The 6,096-nt window shown below is 40.6% G+C and overlaps 1 pseudogene; it reads left to right on the top strand.

Moving 5' to 3' along the window:
* The first annotated feature begins 3,779 nt into the window (after positions 1–3,779).
* LOC146654685 (U1 spliceosomal RNA) lies at positions 3,780–3,920 on the top strand (annotated as a pseudogene).
* Positions 3,921–6,096: the final 2,176 nt, after the last annotated feature.

Below are 6,096 nucleotides of genomic sequence, written 5' to 3'. Positions count from 1 at the left end.
ACGAGCTCCAGCAGGAAGTGGTTGAGGGCCAAACGACCTACAGCTGGGGTGGGGAATGAGTAGATGACCAGCCCTCTCAAGTAACTACACACGAGGATTCAACGACAGTGGTGACAGGGAAGACCACAGGGTTAACGGACGGGAATGAACAACTATTAAAGACGCAAAGAGTGCCTACGACTAATCCTGACGTGCATGTATCTCAATTAGAAATGGAAACCAAGATTCAGGAGGGAATGGCATCTCTCTAAGGCACCCAAATTCTTACGCGGCCGTCAACATCCAAAGAGTGCAGAGACCTGCTTGATCTCATGTTCCCTGATCTTTCAACGGTTCAGTCCAAACACATTATCACCCTAGAAGAGGGAGGTTTTTCGTTACCTCCTTGTGACATCGAAGATAACACAACTACCCCCTCTGAATTGTCGCTACAAGTAGGCCTTTGTGCAGCGCCGACCTCACATAAACGACAGATAAATACCTCAACAGAGTCTTCTACTGGAAACCTTGATTTGGAAATTCAGGGCTATACAGACCCCTCGCCAATACCCCCGCTTGAAGAACAAGTCCCGACACCTACCCAGGGAGCTGCTCAGGAAAACAGGAGGAAAGCAACGATGAGAGAGCACCGACTTCGGTGTGGTTTCCACGGAAGAAGAAAAAGAAGGTAAAGCTATAGTAGAACTCTCAATAATAAAGTTTTTCAGAGTACAATGACCACCCCCCTTTAGAACCAACATAAATACATTTCACGGATCTACGATTAATACAAGAGGGTTGAATGATGCAGTGAAATGCCAATCTGTTTTTAGTGTATTACATGAAACGGGTGGGGACATTTGTCTTCTCCAAGAATGTGCCCTACCCTTTATGGACAATTACGCGAAGTTCGCAAAACGATGGACATATGGACAATCCTTTTGGTCAGGGGATAACCAAAATCGAATGTCTGGTGTGGGGTTTTTGTTTAATAATAAAACCATCAACATAGAAAATGTGGAAGTTGTGGTGGATGGGAGAGCTTTACTTATTGACGTAGAGAAAAACGGGAGTAAATTTAGGATTATTAATGTTTATGGACATACAGATATGAAAGAACGGACTGCATTATTTCAAACATTACAACCCTTTCTTTGTAATAGACGACAGATAGTAATGGGCGGGGATTTTAACTGTACACCGGAAACGAGTGCAAGCCAGGGGGCGAGTTCAACAGTTAAGAAAGACTCAAGTACTTGTGCATTAGAAAATTTGATCAATGATGGTAATCTGAAAGATGTGTTTAGATCTCTTAAACATATGGAAGAAAATGAAAATTGCACAAGATATTTTTTTAGGAAATTGTACAAATCTAAACCCGTTATGGACTGCCTGATTAATGGGGGAGGGAAAGAAGTGGAAAGCACCCAAGAAATTCTAGAGGCAACACACTCCTTTTACGCCAATTTGTACAAAGAGCAAAGTATTGATGAAGTGATTGTGGAATCCTTTATCTCCAAGTTAACACAAAGATTAGATTCAGATGACAGAACAGTGTTAGATGAAGATATAATGCTAGATGAAATCACAAGAGCTATGATAAGTATGCAAGATAACAAGACGCCAGGTTTGGATGGCTTGCCTAAGGAATATTATCAGGCCTTTTGGGAACAACTCAGTCCTTCGTTGTGCTCTGTCTATAAAGAAGTGTGGGATAAAGGCGTATGGTCGGTGTCCATGAATACAGGGGTGATTTCCTTGTTGTGGAAAAAGGGCTCTAAAAAAGATTTAAGAAATTGGAGACCCCTGACATTGTTAGGTGTAGACATCAAGATTTTAGCTAAAGCCCTTTTTTTTTTTTTCCGGTTGCAGGCAGTAGTGCCTAAGTTAATTGGAGTGGAACAAACATGCGGGATACAAGGGCGTAGGATGACAGATAGTTTAGCGGTTATAAGGGACAGTTACCTTTATAGCCTAGAGTGGAATATCCCCCTTTGTGTGTTAGGCCTGGATTTAGAAAAGGCCTTTGACAACGTCAGTCACGTCTTTCTGATGAAAGTTCTTGATAGTTTAGGATTTGGGGAAGGTTTTAGGAGATGGATCCGGGTGTTATATACTGGTTGTAGTAGTGTTGTGGTTGTGAATGGGGCACAGACCGCTACGGTCCCAGTGAAATCTGGAGTAAGGCAGGGATGTCCCTTGTCCCCTATTTTGTTTATATTGGTGATGGAGCCACTGGCATGCGCATTAAGATTAAATGAGTCAATTAAAGGGCTGACCCCACCAGGTAGTGGGGGGTTGGAAGTTAAATTTTCTATGTACATGGATGACATGACTTTATTGCTTACGGATAACAAGTCAATAGATGTAAACCTGGCAGTTTGTGAAGCCTTTACGGCAGCTTCAGGGATGAGAATCAATAAGGGTAAGAGTGAGGTGATTCATTTTAAGTGGCGGGAGATTAAGGAGAATTGGGGATTGAAAGAAAAATTTGAAACGCTGAAAATTTTAGGGGTGGAAATAGGAGAAAATATGCAAACTAAGAATTGGAATTCAAAACTACAGAAAATACAAGGGAAGCTGTTGAATTGGAAAGACAGGGAGCTTTCCTTTATAGGTATGGTTTTGGTGTTAAAGGCTGAAGTAATTGCGTCTATAGCGTTCCTGGCAACTACACTACCAATCCCGTACAAAATATTAACCTCACTGAGGAAGGCTATGTTTCATTTCCTTTGGGGAGGCCAACATGAGAGATTGAAGAGAGAAACTATGTACAGACCGGTAGAAAAAGGGGGGAGAGCAGTCCCAGAAATTGCGTCTAAGCTTAATGCGATGTTTATCGCTCCAGTGCTTAAGGCATGCTTCAGTGACCCTAAAGATAAGATTTGGCCATATTTTACAAGGTTTTGGGTGGGTTGGAGAGTGTTGCAGGCATGGGGTGTGCGCCTCCCCCTTAGTGTGCCCTTCTCTGAACAATACCCCGCAGTTTATGATGTGGTGATTCAATCGTTGAAACAGTTCTCGACTCAGATTACACCTTGGGAGATAACTCGTGCCAACTTAGAGGAGATATTATTCCCGACAGTCAGTATGTCTCTGATAGGGAAACTCCGTGAAATCCATAGCAAAATAGCTTGGGGCAATGTTAATAACAAGTTACTGTTAAATTCCCATAAGGATTTAGCATGGCAAGCTGTTCAGGAATGTTTACCTACAAGAGCGTTTTTGGAAAAAGGGGAGTGCACGAGGAGTGCGCAGTGTCCAAGAAGGTGGTGTGGGGAAGATGAGACGGTTAGACATTTGTTTTGGGAATGCCCCTTCACTAAAAATGTATGGAGTTTATTAGGTCATTGGTTGAATGATTTGTGTAAAGAAGAGTTGACATACAAAAGCATAATGTATGGGTTTCTGAAAGTGAGTTGGGGGAGGGGGGAAAGTGTTGGTGGATAATAGTGAACTGTGTCAAAGATGCATTATGGAGGGCGAGAAATATTTGTGTGTTTAAAAGATATGAAATACCCGAAAGAGTTGTGATCAATTTTATGGTTTGTCTGTTAAAAGATTATATTATAAGAAATCTATTTGGAGAAAATGAAGAGAACAAGAGAAAGATATGGAAAGTGCCAAGAAAATATTTGAGTATCTGTATGTAGAACTAATGTGAAAGTATTTTTTTCCCCCTTTGTTCTGTTTTTCACTTTGTGGGTTTCCCCATTTGGGCCCCTTTGTATCTTGATGGTTTATTTATAAAGTGAATTGATGTAATTTTTTTTCTGAACAATAAAATCCTTTGAAAATTGAAAATTGAATTGAATTGGTTCACCCAGGGCGAGGCTCAGCCATTGCACTCCGGTTGTGCTGACCCCTGCGAATTCCCCAAATGTGGGAATCTCGACTGCATAATTTCTGGTAGTGGGGGACTGCGTTCGCGCTCTCCCCTGATCACATGTTCAAAGAAAACAGAGAAAAATACATACCCAGGCAGTCAGGTTTATGGTATTCATTAAGTCTCAGGATTTCAACTTGAGCTTCATGTGGCTCATGTGCCGAACCACATGAGCGGATGTTATCACGCCAACGTGTTGAATGAAAATTACCATAAGAAGAAGCTTTAAGTTTGCCAACTTAAGTGTGCAGCTTTACTAGACACACAACAGAAAAATGCTTGGGCTAACATAGAACTGTGAGAACTGTGTGACCTGGTACATCTGTGACTGTTTTCAATGGGAATGAAACCACAAAAATTCAGTGTTGTGAGGAATCACTGTATTTCACAGAGGACTTGCTGATATGGAAAAAAAATCTTATTGTAGTTTTAAATTAGGACTGCAGCAATTCATCGAGTACGTTGATGATTCGATTATAACAGTATTTGCTTCGATGCTTCTTTCAGTGCCCGGCTCTGTAGCCTGCCAATGTGTTAAATGATGTAAATGCAAGCATTTCACACACATTTGCGACTAGAAACTGACCTGCAATACAAACATATTAAGGAGCAGCATGTGAATAAAAAATTTGACAACATTAAGCAAACACAGGGCCCAGTTTTAAACCAAAACACTGATAACACAACAGCAGCAGTGACTGTTGTGTTAGTGGCCCACTTTAACTTGGAGCTGGAGTCGCTGCAAAGAGATGGAGCTGTTACTGGGACGGTGAAGTCAGTTGAGTAAAAGACCACTTTTCTGGCGTCCAAAACAGCAGCGCTGTTCCAATAATCACCAGTAAAACCATTACTGGGAAGAAACTAGCAGGCGTCTTTCATCAAAGCACCTGATCAACAAAATCCAACATTAAGAAAAGTGAACTCTTTTAGCTGCTTCATCCAGCGCCAATTGTGTTACACAGAAGAAAATCTGCAGTAAAGCTACAGAAGTAAGGCAACATCAAAATATGCATCTGAACAGAGAACTTGGTCCTAACTTTACCTGACCAGTTAAATTAAACACCTTGCTGATAGCTAAGCACATAAAAGGTTTAGTTATTTGTTTTTTGACAGGTGTTGTCTGCAGTTAAACTTTTAATGTAAAAAGAAAGCTTTAATGTGTGCTTGGATTCGATATATAAAGTCCAAGCACACACTATAAACTGAGAAACTTTTTATTTTTTATTTTATAAACAAATTAATGCTCAATTGGACTCTTTGCTGTAAGCTGGAGCCACATTTAACGAAATGGGGTTTTGTCCCTGTTGTTGTTGCTGGTTACAAACACTAGGTTGCTGTCATTGTCATTGTCAAAGTTCTATCATTTGTTTTGGAAAAGCTTAAATCCTCTGTTAGCCATTTATTGGTAATGTGAGTAAGTGCGGACTGGTTTGTGTTTGCTGAACATTTGTTGATGAAACAGTGTTTGTAGATGGTTAAAAAGGTTGGTATAAAATGGTTTGTTTTAGTTTATTTTTGTGCAGAACAATGCACATAGACTAGGATTGAGTGAGATTTCTAGTTGTTAGCAGGCGGTTAGTAGTGGAGTAGGAAAAAGTTTATTCGACATTGTGAACTCTGTTATCCTCTAGGAAACGTATCAGAACCACCTCTGCTTTAACCTGAGACTACGTCTACACTAACCCAGATAAATTGGAAAACTGTGTTTTCGTCTACAAACGCTCCACATCCACACTGAAAACGCTACATTCCTGTACTGTGCATGCGTGAAAAGTAATATGATTGAGCTGCGTCATTTCCATCTGCCGTTTATTTACTTTCCGGCTCTTTGAAAAGTTGCTGCAAAATGTTGAGGAAAAGTGCCAAGTTTTATCTGGAGCATGTACAAACTGATATGAATCTTTAATAGGGCTGTCAAAATTGAGAGCAAACAAAACAACTGCTGTAGAATTCAGTCCACCATCTTAGTTGACTTGGTCACATGACTGCATCGTATGACATCGTTTTCGAAAGCCTCCGTTTTCACAGTCCACACTGTGACACAAAAACAGTGATTTCAAATTTATCCACTTTCGAGAGCGTTTTCAAAAAACTCAGTTTTCCTTGACCAAAAATGCCGTCTCAGTGTGGACGGAAGGCCAAAATGGAGAGAAAAAGATGCGTTTACAAACAAAAACGTATTAGTGTGGACATGGTCTGAGATGCAGACAATCCAGACTTGGGTTTACAGT

This window comes from Rhamphochromis longiceps, linkage group LG14 (genome assembly GCF_057381845.1).
Source record: "Rhamphochromis longiceps isolate RC_006_pf linkage group LG14, R_longiceps_female_GT1.1, whole genome shotgun sequence".
NCBI lineage: Eukaryota > Metazoa > Chordata > Actinopteri > Cichliformes > Cichlidae > Rhamphochromis > Rhamphochromis longiceps.
Note: the sequence above shows the minus strand (reverse complement) of the source record. Positions and strands in the feature narration are given on the sequence as shown.